Raw genomic sequence first — 16,650 nt, forward strand, 5'->3', positions numbered from 1 at the left:
GATTGTGATGCACTCGTGCTGTTCACACCCTCCTTTGACATCAGCGGGGCCCAGCACACACGTGAGCAGCTGGAAGAACCTGTATGGGAAGCCCACCTCCACTGGGAATGGCAGCTGGTGGACGTGGTCCTGTCCTTTGTCCTTCCATCATGCAATGCTGTAACACTTCTCTGGGGTCCTGGCAGAATCTAGCTGAACTGCCCATTGTAGCAGCATTAATAACATGCCTTTAAGATGGCTTTTCCTCCTTCCTGTCTCACTTTCATAATGCCCCCGCCCCCAAGATTGCCTCCCAAATAAACAAACTGCCCACAAGTTGTCATCTCAGGCTTTGCTTGGTGAGCCCAACTAAATCCAGGCGACGTCCAAGTTTGGTTTAATAGGATGAGTGATGTTTTTCAGATGGGTTAGAAGTGTGGGGTCGGGGGAGGCAGAGACAAAAAGTGTGAAGTAAGAGAGAGCAAAGGGAATGGTCAGTCCTGGAACATCACATTAGAGGCCTGGGGACAGAGGTAATGTGGCACTGGACAACTTCCATGTCCAGTGGGCGACAGCAATGAGTCCCAGAGGGCCTCCCTGCAGTTGGAGCCTCACACATGGTGATGAAGAGACGAAACTTCGTGCTCCAGGTAGGGGTGGCAAATCCAGCCCCACACGTTTTTGTAGGTGAAGTTTTGTTGGCACACAGCCACGCCCATCTGTCAACTGCTTTCACACCAAAGTGGCAGTGACCGCTCACCCACAAAGCCTGAAATGCTTCCTCTCTGGCGCTTTACAGAGAGAGTTTGCCACCAGCTCTCCTGGCTATGGGCAGCCAAGGGAAGTCTTTAGCGGGAAGGGACACATCATATTTTCCTGAGAGCGGTCACTTTGTCAGCATGCGTTGGATGAGGAAGGGGATGGCCTGGCCGTAGGAGGCTTAGAGCTGTGTGCAGCAGCTGCGGGCCATCGGTGGTAAGGACCTGAATGGGGACAGTGGACCTGGGCTGGAGAGGAGAGTGTGACCTTGGGAGATACGAGGAAGTACTGAGCTGTACGAGGTGAGGACTGTGACAGTGACACACACACACAACCAAGATAGTAGCCAATGCTGGGGCATGTTCTACTGGCGGGATGGTTTCCTCTGGGGCTCATTTCCTCCCTGGGGCCTGTGGTCACTGGGGAAACTTAGACTTCAGGGCTAGTTTATGGCCCAGTAATGAGCTGACTGGCCCGCTGTACCGCTTTTTAAGGTGTGTGTTAATGAGTCTGATAAATGCATCTGATTTCTACTGGGGAGAGCTGTCACCTAGGTTTGGGCCCTATTTTAGACGGCCGTGAATGTCATGGATGTTGTTGGCTTTCAAGCAGGCTGGTGGCTTGAGGACAAGGCTCTCAGGTTGGCGGGCTGGGTGAGGAGGTAGCCGTGGCCGCAGAAGCAGCAGGCGTGGACATCGTACTTCATTAGGGCTGTGTGTGGGTGTGGACCAAGAAACCCTGGGCGCCTGGGCTGGCGAGCCTGTAAAGACCTGGCCGTGCTTCTGGAGCGCGTCCCTGATAACAAGTCGTTGCTCCTTTATTGTTTGGTCCTATGCATCCTTCTTGCAAGGAGGAACCTGGGAGAGGAAAGAACGCCTGTAAATTCCATTCAGGACGCTGGTGGGTTTGGTTCTGTTTCCACGGTGCTGGAAGGAGCCATGGCGTAAACTGCAGTCTGCCGTTTTCTTAGTTTTTAAACTCGCACTTCTGTTTTATCTCTTTTCTTCTTCTTTTCCTCAGCTCTTCTTATTTGTAAATTATTTGGTACTGTTTGAAATTTAATAATATGTCAAAAAGTGTCATAGATTGCCAACTACTTTCTCTCTCCTTGACCGAACTCTAATCCAGTTTCAACTGTACACGAAGTTTTACAAGTGCAATTACAGAGCTGGAATTCCTAAATTTTAGGCAAAGAAAAATCTTTACAACTATTTTGGAATTCTTTCATTAATTTGTAATATCTTCAAATAAATTGACCGGTACATTATACTAGATCATTCGAGTTTGAAAGTAAAAAAAACACAACTGAAATATACATCTTTGTTTTATGGCAGCATAATCATTTGACGTGACTATTTTAAAGTGTAGGAGGCATTGACTATTTTTCTATTAGAAAAAATATCTGACCTTTTTTGCTTGTGTAGGGTGATTTTCTGAGACTTGACCCCGTGGTCTCAGAAGGAGGCGCAGCTGTTGAGCAGCTGTTGCTGTGTGGCCTGGCCTGCTCCTCCGCCCTTCTCTTGTCTCAGTTCTCTGGGCTGTGGGGTCCGTCGGAGCCCCATCTTTCACCCTCTCCTCTTCTTTCTTTCTCCGTAGGTGATGGTGTTTGCTCCATGGCTGTATGTGTGTTTCCGGGTGTGTATTCACATACTGATGACCCCCAAATGTTTCTCCTGCCCTGACCCCCACTGAGCAGCTTACTCAGAGGGCTCCCCACCCCGTGTCTACAGGCCCCTGAAAAAACCAGGCTCACTCTGCTCCCCTCTGCCATCCTCATCTTGGCATCAGCACCATTATTCACCAGGTTACTGAGGGCAGAAACGTAGGCATCAGCCTTGATTCCCTCTTTCTCTTGTGTCCATGTGGAGTCAGTCCCGTCGGCTCCACCTGCAAACACCCCACTCCGACCGCCCCTCTGGTTGTACGCCGTCCTTGCTCTTTACCACCATTAGCTCCAGCCGGCTACTGTAATAGCTTCCTAATGGGTCTCCCTCTCTATTTACAGTCCATTCTCCATGCGGGAACCACAATTATCTTCTTAAAATGTAAATTACTTCCCATCACTGCCCCTCTTAAAACCCTCTTAATAGTCCTCTCTCACACTTGGACTAACATCCAAAATCTTTGCCCTGATCTGGAAGGCCCTCCGTGACCTGGTGTGGGTTTTTCCTTCGAATCACTGGACGGCTATCGCTGATCCTGTGTCCACTGAAAATTCCTACGTTGTTGTTATGCTTATTTCGGTCTAGCTCAGATGTCAGTTGTTATATGGAGATGATACACATATTTACATACTTTATCAATAAATTATATTAGTGGTATGGCCCTTACATATTTAAATTATTCTAATGGATCCTCTTGAAATACAATTGAAGACGGTATTTCCTTGAGATTTTTGATGAGAAACATAGACCTGTGTGAAGTCCCTCTCTGCATGTTAGCTGAGAACATAGCCTCTGTGTTCTGGACTGGACCGTTGGACTGGGTGGGGTGTTGCCCTCCTCCTTGCTCCCTGGGCTGCCGCCCCGCTTGCCCTCTCCCCTCCTTGAGCACACCAGGCCCGTTCCTGTTTTGAGGGCTTCCACTCCTCCTCCCTCCACATGCTCTGCCCCAGTGGCTCCTTTTCCTCATTCAGGCCCCTGAGGCCAGAAGTCACGTCTTTAGACAGGTCCTTCCTAAGTGGCCTGCCCCATACCACCTTATTTGTGGTCCTGTTGCCTTATTTGCTTCAGGTCTTCATATTTGACACTCCCTGAGTTGCATGCTGCGTTGATTTTCTTGTGAATTGTGTGCGTCTCTGCACTAGAATGTGAGTTTCAGGATGCCAGGGGCCATGTCTATCTGGCTCATTGCTGTGTCCCACCACCCAGAAAGTGCCCGCACATGGTCAGTGCTCATGAATGAAAGAACATGACATGCAGTCCAATAGCACGTGCATTTCCAGACACAGCGTCTGCTCCTAAAAACAGGCGTGGATAATAAGACAATAGACAAAGAGCCACAGTGCAAGCAGCTGTGGAGCTTGAAGTTCTGTGTGACTTCCCTAACATTAGTCTCTTCATCTTTTAATCATCAGTGGTTGTGACCGTATTGGGGGTAAATGGATAAACTATGGAAATAATGCACAGAACAGCTTTGTCTCAATAAACAATGCACATCGGCCAGCCTCCTTTTCCAGGACTCTCCTGTCTGCCTACCAAACACTAAACTTTCTTATGGGCGGAGTTGGAATGTAACCTGATTCCTAAGACTTCCAGGCACTATGTCCTGATCGGAAGATTTGAACATCGGTAAAGAGGGTCTCTGCCCTCCAGCTCTGGGGACAGGTGGATGAGCAAATAATTGTCATTCTGTTCTATTCTGGGGACACTGGTAAAGTGCTATGGGAACATAGATGGGATGATTTTTATTTTCTGTTTTACATTTTTGCTAGTTGTTTGTATAACTAACCATGAGACTGTAGGTTGCTTAGTAATGGGGATGCAAGAGAATCAATATTTTTAAAAACTTTTTTAATTGAACTATAACACGTGGGTTGATTTTTTATTTTTATTTTTTATAAACTTTTTATTTTGAGGTAATTTCAAATTCACTTGTAGTTGTAAGAAATCATACCGAGAGAGCCTGTGTCCACATTACCCATTTTCTCCCAATGATAGCGCCCTGAAAACTGTAGCACAACCTTACTACACAACGAGACACACAACGTCTCCATTGCAGCCGGGACCCATTGTGTTGCCTTTTACGGGAGCTTCTCTTCCTTCCTGTCTCCACCTGCTCCTGAATCTCTGCCATCCACTGACCTCTTTTCCGTTTCCGTAATTTTGCTACCTCACAAATGTAATATAAATAGAATCATACCTCCTGGGTTTGCCTTTTTGAACTCAGCATAATGCTTCAGAAATTCTCTCAGTTGCTGTCTGTGTATCAATAGTTTGTTCCTTTTCATTGCCGAGTGGTTTTCTGTGGTGTGGATATACTGGTTTGGTCAACCTCACACCCTGAAGGACATGTGGGTCGTTTCCTGTTTCGGGTTATGGTGAATAAAGTTGCGATGAATGTTCACGTGCAGGTTTTATGTGACCATAATTGTATTAGTTTGCTAGGGCTGCTGTAACCAAGTACCACAAACGGGGTGGATTCAAACATGGAAATTCATTCTTTCACAGTTTTGGAGGCAGAGTGTGAAATCACGGTATCAGCAGGGTTGTTCCTTCTGGCAGTTCTGGGAGAGAATCTGTTCCATGCCTCTCTCCAAGCTTCTGTGGTTACCTGCAGTCCTTGGTGTTCTTGGCTTGGAGACGCATCACTCCAGCGTCTGCCTCCATCTTCACATGGCGTCTCCCGTCTCCCTGGGTGTGTCTGTCTCTTCTCTTCTTACAAGGCCACCAGTCACACTGGAGCTAAGGTCCACTCTAATCCAGTATGGTTGCATCTTAACTTGACTGCATCTTCAAAGACTCGATTTCCAAGTATGGCCACATTCGTAGATACCAGGAGATACGGTCTTCACATAGCTTTTTGGGGGACACAATTTAACCCACAACAACAAGCTTCCATTTCTCTGTGATACACGCCCAGGAGTGCAATTGCTGGATCACGTGGTACTTACATGTTTAGTTTTTAAAGAAACTGCTGAACTGTTTTCCAGAGCAGCTGGACCATCTCACGTTCCCGTCAGCCATGCATGAGCGATCCAGCTTCTCCGTGTCCTTGCCAGTATTTGGTGGTGTCACTTTTTTTTTTTTTTAGGCAGAGGCATTTTTATTTTCTCCCCAAAGCCCCAGTACCTAGTTGTATATCTTAGTTGTAAGTCCTATTTCTTCTATGTGGGACACTGCCTCAGCATGGCTTGATGAGTAGTGTGTGGGTCCACGCCCAGGAACTGAACCAGTGAACCCTGGGCCGCCAAATCAGAGCGTGTGAACTTAACCACTACGCCACCAGGCTGGCCCCCCATTTTTAATTTTAGCCTTTCTCATAGGTGTGTAGTGATGTCTCATTGCAGTTTTAATTTGCATTTCCCTAATGGCTAATGACGTTGCTCATCTTTTCGTGTGCTTGTTTGCCATTCGTATATGCACTTTGGTGAGATGTCTCTGTTTTTGCCCATTTTTTAATTGGATTGTTTCTTCTTTTACTGTTAAATTTTGAGAGTTAATTTATACTCTAGACGCTATTCCTTTGTCAGATGTGTAGTTTGCAAATATTTTCTTCCAATCTGTCCCTTTTCTTTACATCATCTTAACAGGGTATTTCACAGAGCAAAAGTTTTAAATTTTTATGAAGTCCAATTTATCAATTTTTTCTTGTATGGATCATGTTATTTGTGTCACATGTAAGAATTCTTTGCCTAGTCTTAGATCCCAAAGGTTTTCTCCTATATTTTTAAAGTTTTACATTTTATACTTAAATCCGTGACCCATTTTAAGTTAATTTTGTATGTGTGAGGCTTAGATTAATAGTCTTTTTTTCCTTGCCTATGGATTTCCAGTTGCTCCAGCATCATTTACTAAATTGATGGCTATTTTTCCTCCGTTGAGTTGAGTTGCTTTTCCTTCTTGTGAAAAATCAGTTGTTTGTGTGGGTCTCTTTCTGAGTTCTCTATTCTGTTCCATTGATCTATATGTCTATTTCTTTTCCAATGCCACACTATCTTGCTTATTGTAGCTATATATTAAGCCCTCACATTAGATAGAGCGATTTCTTCCACTTTATTCTTCTTTTTCAAAATTCTTTTATCTATTCTAAGTCCTTTGCTTTTCATACAAATTTTGAAATAATCCTGTCTATATATGTAAAAAAATCTTGCAGGAATTTCGATAGGAATTGCATTAACAGGTATATCAATTTGGGGACAATTGACATCTTTGCTATGTTGAATTTTGCAATCCATAAACACGGTATGTCTCCCCATTTATTTTTTTCTCCTTTAATTTTTTTATCAGCATTTTATTTATTTATTTATTTTTGTTTTATTTTGCTGAGGGAGATTGTCCCTGAGCTAACATCCATTGCCAATTTTCCTCTTTTTGCTTGAGGAAGATTGTTGCTGAGCTAACATCTTTTTTCTTTTGAGGAAGATTAGCCCTGAGCTAACATCTGCTGCCAATCTTCCTCTTTTTGCTGAGGAGGATTGGCCCTGAGCTAACATCTGTGGCCATCTTCCTCTACTTTATACGTGGGAAGCCTACCACAGCATAGCTTGATAAGTGGTGCATAGGTCTGCGCCTGGGATCCGAACTGGCGAATACCAGGCTGCTGAAGTGGAGTGTGTGAACTTAACCACTGCACCACCAGCCCAGCCCCTGAGCTAACATCTTTCATCAGCATTTTATAGTTGTCAGCATACGAGTCCTGTACATGTTTTGTTAGATTGCACCATTTCATTTTTAAAGTGATTGTAAGTAGTATTGTAATTTCAGTGTCCAGATGTTCATTCCTAGTCTATAGAAGTACCTTTGAGTTTTGTATGTTGATCTTGTATCCTATGACCTTTCTGAACTCAAGTATTAATTATAGAAGCTTTTTGTAGATTTCTTGAGATTTTGTGCGTAGACAATCATGCCATCTACAAATAGGAGCTATTTTATTCCTTCCTTTCTGATGTGTCTGCTTTTTATTCTCTTTTCTTGCCTCATTGCATTGGCTAGATTTTCCAGCACTGTGCTGAGCAAGAGTGGTGAGAGCAGACCTCTTTGGTTTGTTCCCAGTGTTGTGAGTAAAGTATTTAACCCTTCACTGTTAAAGATAATTAGCTTAGGTTGTTTGTGAATGTTCTTTATCAGGTTGAGGAAGTTCCCCTCTATTCTTCTTTTTCTGAAGCTTTTGTCATGAATGGGTGTGATTTTTTCAAATGCTCTATCTACATTGATTGATATGATCGTGTGATTTTTATTCTTTAGCATGATAATATGGTGATCACATTGACTGGTTTTTGAACATTGAATCAGCCTTGCATTTCTGGAATAAACCCCAGTTGGTCATGGTACATAATTCTTTTTATATAGTGCTGAATCCTGCCCCTTTGCTAAGGCTTTCTAGTTTTTCATTGGTTTCCAGTATCTGCGATTGCTTGTTGATACATTTTATCATGGCTGTTTTAAAGTCCTTGTTAGACAATTCTAAGGTGTTTGTTACTTTGTTTTGGCGTCTATTCACTGTCTTTCTTCATTCGGTTTGACATAGTCCTGGTGTTTAGTGTGACAAGTGGGTTTTGGTTGGAACCTAGACCACTTGGGTGTTTTGGTAGAGTCCTGGATCTTCTCTAAACCTCTGTTTCAGCTTGCTTTGGCAGGGAAAGTGGGGGGTGCCACCTCATTACTGCCAAGTGGGGGTATAAGTTCAGGTCCCCCACGTGGCCCCCATGACACCAAGGTGGGGGAGCCCTGCAGCACTGCTGGGCACAGGTGGGTGTGCGGCTTCCCATCAGGCCTCCATTGATACCTCTCTGTGTGGGCGTGGTGAGAGTGCCTTGTTACTACTCCCCACGTGGGCTCCACTGACACCATCTGGGGGGGTGGCCTCATTACTGCTGAGGGGTGCTGAATGTCCTGACTCGCTGCTAGGCCCCTCTGACTACCCAGCTAGAGGCTTGGCACAGCTCACTGCTGAGGGTGGAGCTCTAGCCGTCCCACTCCGTCTTTGCTGACGTGCGTGTGTGTGCAGGGTGGGGATGGGGCTAGTTTTTCCTGTGCTGTTTGTCTGGAGTAGAGTGGTGATGGCCTACATGTTTTCTTTTGTGCTAAGCTGCCTCTTTCCTGCTCCTTCAACTGGAGAGAGCAGGCTTTTCTTGGGACTTTTAAACCTGCATCCACGGGCACATCCAGGTCCTGGCTTCTTCAACCCCAAGTCTGGGACATAGGAGGCAGAGTGAAGACCCCAGGGTCTCACCACTGTGCCCTTCATTCCTCTGCTCCTGAGGTCCCATGGTGGACCTCCTCCTTCTCTTCACCTTTCAGAGTCTTCTTCTGTTGGTTTTACACCTGCTGTGCAGGGGTTTCATTGTCCTCAGTGGGCAGAACAGGGAAAGCCCAGACACTCCGTTTCCCTGCCAGGAAAGTTGGACTGATGACTTAGACCGTCTCTGTGCCAGGCTCTGCAGAAACCTTTTCTCACTGAATCGTCTTGGTCCTCCTGCAAGCCAGGCGCTGTCATGCTCACGGTAAAGACGGAGAGACTGAGGCACCCTGGAGTTACCTTGCGCAACGTACTGCAGACGGTAGGCGGTTAGAGGGGCTACAGCCCAGGCTGGTCTGGCCTCAAAACCTCTGCCCTTTCCCTCTGCGATAGAGAGAATTCTCCTACTTACCATTTTTTTTTCTTTTTCTCCCCGAAGCCCCCCAGTGCATAGTTGTATACTCTAGTTGCAAGTCCTTCTGGCTCTGCTATGTGGGACACGCCTCAGCATGCCTTGATGAGCGGTGCCAGGTCCATGCCCAGGATCCAAATGGGTGAAACCCTGGGCCGCCAAAGTGGAGCACGTGAACTTAATCACTTGGTCATGGGGCAGGCCCGTGTTTACCATTTTCATCCTTCGTGAGTCCTAACACACAGACAGGCACACAGAAGGTGCTCAACCAATGCTGGTTGAGGGAGCTTCACACAAGATTCGGGCCAAGGCTTCCTGGAGGAGCATCCCTCCTCCAGCGGTCAGTAGCTTCTGTTCCCCTGGACTTCATGTCCCCAGACTGAGCAGCGCTTGCTCTGCCAGTGTCTGTTTATTTTAAAGGGCTCTGCTCAGCTGCTCATCGCCTCTTCCATTCACTCATCAATCTGGTATAAGTGCAGAGTTCCCAGAAGAGAGACCATTCCCGGAAGATTCCTGTTGGTCTGGGGGTGAAGCTGGGGTCACTGGAACAACCACGGGGTGGCATTTGTCTTGCTCTGCCTGCATCTATCTTCATACCCATCACATTTCCTGCAAATAGCTCTGGGAGACCCAGGGGCCCCGTGCCTGGTGAAGTCATCTTCTCAGCCAGCGTCTTTGGTCCCTGTGCTGGCGGAGAGCATGGACTCTGGAAGTCAGCTGCCTGGGATCACGTCAGCTCTGCCATTCTTAGCAGTGGCATTTTGAGCAGCTTGCTAGACCTCAATCACTTCAGTTTCCTGTTCTGTAAAGTGGGGACAATAATAAGGTTATAGGGGATTTAAATGAGTTAATAATGCGTAAACTGCTTAGATGAGTACCTGGCACGTAGGTACAGTACTCGATTTTAGCCGTTATGGCTGTCAGAGCATGGTTAGGTCACCCATGGCATCGTCATCTGACGCCTCCTCTGCGGGGCTCTCTGTGGTTGTCTGGCATCTCATGGCCAGTGCCAAAGCTGCCAATGCCAGCTGCAGCTGCTGTCATGTGTCGAGGCCAAGGACCAGGGGCCTGTGTGTGAACAAGGACCTGCCTCGCGAAGCGCGGATGATGGTGCCTATCACAAACGTGGGTGGTGGCTGCCAGGGCAGCTGAGCCCCGGTAGATGTCACCACGCACTCCTGGGCAGAACCTCTGGCCATAGTGCCACTTTGCCCCCAGTCAAACCCCACCACCCTCCATCGCACGTGGACATCCTTCTCTTTTCCACACTCTTCCCAGGAACTTCCAGAGTCCTGAGTCCCTAAGTCAGCTCTCCTCCAGAAGGAGAGTTGGGTTCTGTGGTTCGCAAGAGAGCGAGGCCTCTTAGAACTGGTCCCTGCACCTTTTCTCCTCTACACTCTTCCCGCATCCTTTGTTCCTGCCTCCAAGGAAGACGGTTCATCTGCCAGGGCTCTGGGAGTGTCCCGACCACATGCATTCAGGGCTGTGTTAGAGCCTGGGGCTGCCGTAACAAATGCCCACAAACCTGGCTACTCAACAGAACAGATAATTATGTCCTCACAGTTCTGGAGGCCACAAGTCTGAGACCGAGGTGTCGGTGGAGGTGGTTCCTTCTGAGGGCTGCAAAGGAGAATCTGTTCCAGGCCTCTCTCCTAGCTTCTGGGGGTTTGCTGGCAATTTTTGGTTTTCCTTTGCTTCTGGAAGCATCACTCCAGTCTCTGCCTTCATTGTCACATGGCGTTCTCCCTGTGTGTCTCAGTGTCCAGATTTCTCTCTTCCTTATAAGGACATTAGTCCTATTAGATTAAGGGCCCACCTTAGTCCAGTATGGCCTCCTCTTAACTAATTACATCTGCAAAGGCCTCATTTCTGCACACGGTCATATTCCTAGGTACCTGGGCTTAGGACTTCAACATAATTTTTTTGGGGGCATGATTCAACCCACAACAAGGGGTAACAGGGACGTCCCAAGCTAGGACCTCTACTGAGTTAGAAATGTTGCTCTAGTGGCAGTCTGCAGAGGTTTGTGGGGGAAGAGGCCTGGCAACAGGCGTATGAGTTAGGACACAATAAAATTGGCCCAGAAAGAGATTAAGTTCTGAGCCAACAAGTGGGGTTTGGGGTAGATCATTTTGTCTCTATGTAAAATTTTGGGGCTGGCCCCATGGGATGGTAGTTAAGTTTGCATGCTCTGCTTCTGCAGCCCGGGGCTCATGGGTTTGGATCCCTGGTGTGGACCTATATACTTCTCATTAAGCCATGCTGTGGCGGTGTCCCACATACAAAATAGAGGATGATTGGCATAGATGTTAGCCCAGAGACAATCTTCCTCAAGCTAAAAGGGGAGGATTGGCAACAGATGTTAGCTCAGGGCCAATCTTCCTCACCAAAAAAAAAAAAAAAAAAAAAAAAATTTGTGCCCCAAAATTCAAAGCCTTTTTTGTTTCTCACCTAGTGCCAGGTGTCTGAGCTCTGCTCATGGGCATTTTCTTCACTCCTCCCTGTCCTGTTGGAGGCCAAGCTTATCACACTGCCCAGGACGGAGGCTGCACAGCTGTGCATCAGGCCTGGGGGGAGCCGAGTTTGTTTATGTAAATTGTGTTTCATTTTAGTCTTTCCAATGACTGCCGTGGGGCTTTAGTTCTCAGCCAAGGGCAGGAGAGAAAAGCCTTCACTGCCGAAATGTAAGCATTTGGGATAATACGTGAAGCAAACATCGCCATATAACGAGGGAGCCCTCCTGGGTGAGGGAGCCCTCCTGGGCGGCTCACCTTCCCACCTGGGAGAGGCTGTGGCCTCCTGTGAGTCAAACACGAGTTTTCTCTTTAATTTCCACAGCTTTATTTAGCTTTTGAAAAATTCTTTTCGAATGTATTATATTATTCTAGTAGATGCTGCCTTCCTTTATCTTTATTCTGAGCCTAGGCTACGGCAAGGAGAAAACGCTCGCTGGCTGATGCACCCACAGGCAATTGTATTCTTATAAATTCTCCTATTCTAAATGCAAGGAAGTCTTTCCAAATCTCATACGTGAAGTCGACGGCCAGAAGAGGACATGGTCACCAGTAAAATACGTTTAATTAAATCTGTAAGTGTGTTAGAGTTGAAAGGGCGGGTAGGACGATGGAGGAGACCGTGACGAGAGCGTGAGTTCTTTCAGCAGATGGTTACTGACGCTCACTCTGTGTCGGGAAGTGGCAGGCCGTAGAGGTCAGGAGAAGGGCGAGGGTGGTGGGCCCTGTGGGACCCCGTGGATGGAGGCCCCTAATCTGCTCCCAGGGCCCACCCACAGCCCTGATGCCCACCGGTGACTGCCTGATCCTGTTGTGTCCTTCTCTCCTACGCTTCCGGCAACTTTCCCAAACCCTGAAGCCCCAGCTGAGCTTCTCTGTCCTCCTGGGGTTCAAGTGAGAGTGCGGCCTCGTCGGACTGGCCGCTGCACCTTCCCTCCTCTGCCCGCTTCCCACATCCTTTGCTCCTGTCCCTGAGGAGGACCTTTTCTTCACGTTTCTTTGACCCCATTCCCGCCCTCTGGGACACACAGGTGACGCGATTGGAAAAACCCCATATAATTAACATTTTTGGCCGATGATCACTCAGCAAGGCCCCTACACACCATTGCCAGTGGCACCTGGTCCTGAGATTCACTTGGGTCCCAGAGTTGAGGTGACCATGGGAAGGCCAGAGGACAGGGGCAGGCCGAGGAAACAACAACAAAAAAAGGTCAGAGGCGTAGCATAGTAAAAGATGCAAAATATTCTGTGCTCTGACGTGGCATTTTGACAATTCTGTCCATGTTGCCTCGCTAAGACGTCTCCTCCTTTGCCCATCAGCTTCCCACTTCCCTTCTCCATCGCCTGTCTCCGTGCGTCATTTATCTTTCCTCACCTCCTCATCCTTTCCTGCAGCCGCAAAATTCACCCAGCATTCCCGATTGGGAAACAACCACCGAGCCTCTCTGGGCCCTGCCCACATCTTCGAGGTGACTTCCCTTCCCTGTAATTCTTTCCAACTTGACTTTTCTAAAGAGTATTTTACTCTGGCAACACTGCCACCCTCGCCCCCCGCTGACTGCTCAATCTTTTGCCACATGGCTCCCGTCTTCATTTTTACTGACTCTCAGTGTCATCCATGTTTGTCCTCCTGTGTTCGCTGGTGGAGGCACAGGAAGGGCTGTGAGCTGCTGGCACAGTGGTCCCGGGCTCCTCCATCCCTTCACTTGGGGCCAGCATTCCAGCACGTGTGATGGAGTTTCGACAAAACTCTGGCGTGTGCCTCCTTGTGCAGGGTAGGAAGTGGTCCTGGGCTTCTTATCCCCGTGTATTGAAGCCATGATGAGGCCTCCAGACCTAAAATGCCCCGTGGATGGATCCAGGATGGGGCCAGGCAGGGCACCCTCATCACCACAGGGAGAAACACTTTCGGATTTCCGCCTGTGTTTTTGCTCCGTGGCCCCCTCCCTGTCCTCTCATTCAAGTGGTCCTCTGGTGCTGAGCTTGTGGCTTCAGGGAGGGGCGTCTCGGGATGGAAAGCAGATGGGACATGAATCTTCTTGTCTTTTTTCCCTCCGACAGCCTAAACCTGGAGTGGGGAAAGGATCCTTGGAAATAGAGAATTTGGGGCAGAAATAGTGGGGAGACTGAGGCTTCATCTCAGAAGGGAGGGAGATTCACCCAGGCTTGGAAGATTAGAGAAAATAGAGAAACAGAGACGGAGAGGGAGGAGGCTGGGTCTTCAGAGAGAGAGGAAACTGTCCAGTCCCCAGGCAGTGCCTTTGAAGGGGCTTTGTGCCTCCAGAGAGCATGTCTCCAGAGAAAACCACACTGGGCACCTCTGCCCAGGACTGCACCTCCCAAAGGCTTCCTGTCCTCCCTTGGGTCCTGGAAGCTACAGAGACGGCCCTGTGAGGTTATCAGGGCCATAGTGTAGATACCCCAGAGAGGCCTGGGAGGACAGTGGCCCAGATGCAAACAACCTACCCCACCCCGACACCATGAAATTGTGGTGTAATCCAGGAAGAATGACTGAATAGATCGCCAGCTTGGAGTAGGAGGTGAAAGATTCAAAACAGAACTTAAGATGGGTTAAACTGAAAATAAGAAAAGGGAAATATATTTTGCTCTTGAGCTTGAGAGCCCACCACACACTGTGGATCACGCCGTCCCGGGGGCCATGCCGGGGCCTGTCAGTCACACCATCCCGGGGGTCGTGCAGGGGCCTGCAGGGAACGAGCTCCGCCCACCCACTGTCCAGGCTCAACCTCCCAAAGCACCTGGACCAAAGAATCATGCCCACTGCTCCAATATTTTCATTGTCCAAATGCCCAGGGTGGTCGCCATTCCCTCAGGACAAGGAGTGGGTGGTGTTCCTGGCACAGCCCTGGTTACTTCCATGTGACATCTGAGTTGTTTAACAGCACTTGAGTGGTCCCCGAGTTATAAAACCTCTCCCACTGTCAACCTAAAAATGATCTAAAAAAAATCCATTAATTAAAAAAAATCTCTACATACATATGTATGGCTGCAGCCACGTGCTCCCTCCCTTGGCTCCCCACCCTCCCAGCATCATCCGTCGTCCTGCAGTGGTCTGTCAGCCCCTGTGTCCACCTGGCTGTCACTTTGAGGTTGCTGTCTGCACTTACCCCTTCTCTTCCCGTGGTCCAGTCTGCAGCCTGGCCCCCAGCCCAGCTCTCCACTCCCAGGTTCCTCGCTTTGGGAGACACCAAGGCCCTGGCTTCAGCTCTTTGGCCACTTTTCTATGATGAAAAGCCCTCTGGTCTTGTGGAGGCATAAGGAGAGACTCATTTGGAGGCTGCTGGCGGGATCCGTTCCTCGTCTCTTCCATTTTCTGGTGGCTGCTGGCGTTCCCTAGCTTGTGGCTGCATCGCTCCGCCCTCCAAGGCCAGCATGTCTGAAGCTCTGCTCCCTCTGCACATGGCCTTCTCTCCATTCGGGTGTCAAGTCTCCCTCTTGCCCTCTCCACAGGGACACCAGCAATTCCATTTCTTACCACCTCCCTGGACAATCCAGGGTGATTGCCCGTCTCGAGGTCCTCAGCCTGATCACGCCGGCAGAGGCCCTTCTCCACAGAAGGTCTCATTCACACGTCCCAGGGATGAGGACCTAATAGCGTGGGGGCCGTTATGCAGCCCACTGCACCTTCTCACAGACGGGCCCCGGCCCCTCTGAGGTGGGCGGTGGGGTGGGGTGGGGATCGGCAGGGGCAGGAAGTCTTTCTGGACTGTGCAGAGTGGACAGAACTCTGCTGTGGTGACCTCGGGCCGTGGCAGATCCCCAGTGTTTGGTTTTGTCTTGAAGCTTTCTCAGTTCCTGTACCCCCCACGGGAACACCTAACGGGTGAGGCAGGGCAGCACAGGAGTCAGGAGGCAGGCAGCGGGCACTTCAGGCATCGGCTCTGCTCATCCCTCGTTCATCTGGAAGACAGATCATAGCAGTGACACACCGACGGGGCTGTCGTGAGGAGTAAAGGTGAGGAATCAGTGCACGTAGAACGTGTAACAGTCCCTGCCTGAGCAGCTCCTCTCGGCGAGGGCTGCCGTTTTTGCTGCTGGTACCCGGTTGCAGCTTCTTTGATGGGCACGGCGTCCGACACCATGCTGCATCCCGCACTGAGACAGGCTTCCCAACCGGAAGCCCACCGGGCCGCCTCCTGTGGGAATGATTATGAAGCATACTGTACATAGGTGTACAGTTTAAGGAATGAACTCTCCCCACCAGGAATTTAAGAAATGGAGTGTTACCTGAATCTTTGAAGGATGCGGTGTGCTCTGCATCGCTCTCCCTCTCCAGGACGGGTGACGGATCTTCAGAATTGTGTGTTAAGCAGCTCCTTCCTTTTCTTTGAGGGGTAGCACTCTGCCAACTTCAACTGCTTAGTTTTGCTGAAGTTGATCACCAAGTAAAATGGACAATACTGAAGGAGTTCATTGCTGACTTGCCTTTTTCCACTGACCTTTTTGTTGTTGTATTCACACGTGTTGCTGAGCACAGCTGTGCATGGTTGTTTTCAGTGTTGGTGTCGTTGCTGTTGAGCACTACCCCATGGTGTGAACATTGGGGTTTGCATGTCCATCCTGTGCTCACGGGCACTCGGTGTCATACCGTTGGGAAGAGTGCTGTTCTGCACGATTGTGGACACGTCTCTCAGCACTCATGAGCTAGCCTTCTCTAGGGCGTATGCCTGGGGGTGGCAGGGCTGGCTTGTGGGGAAAGTAAATTGAACCTAAATAAGCGAGGCCAAATTGCTTTTCCCGGGTGGTTGTGTCAATTAACACTCCCTCCAGCCACGTAAAGGACGGATGGTTTCATGTGTGTGGTAAAGTGTGTCATTGTTTTCAACTCTTTACCGCCCCTCTCTAGAGGAGCAGACAGCCCATCGTTGCCACGTGACCTGCAGGCCTTCCCTTTTGGGGAGGTGACCTCCCTGTGCCGTTCTCAGACTCGGCGTGTGACTGGCTTGGTTGCTGGAAGATGAGTGGACTGCTCACCCGGTCTGGCCTCCACGAGGATCACCTGTTGCCATCAGCCATGGGACTGCGAGTGCCACAGAGTCCATCCTCCAACCTGGTGACGAGAAGACA

Source organism: Equus przewalskii, chromosome 14, assembly GCF_037783145.1.
Source record: "Equus przewalskii isolate Varuska chromosome 14, EquPr2, whole genome shotgun sequence".
Taxonomy (NCBI): domain Eukaryota; kingdom Metazoa; phylum Chordata; class Mammalia; order Perissodactyla; family Equidae; genus Equus; species Equus przewalskii.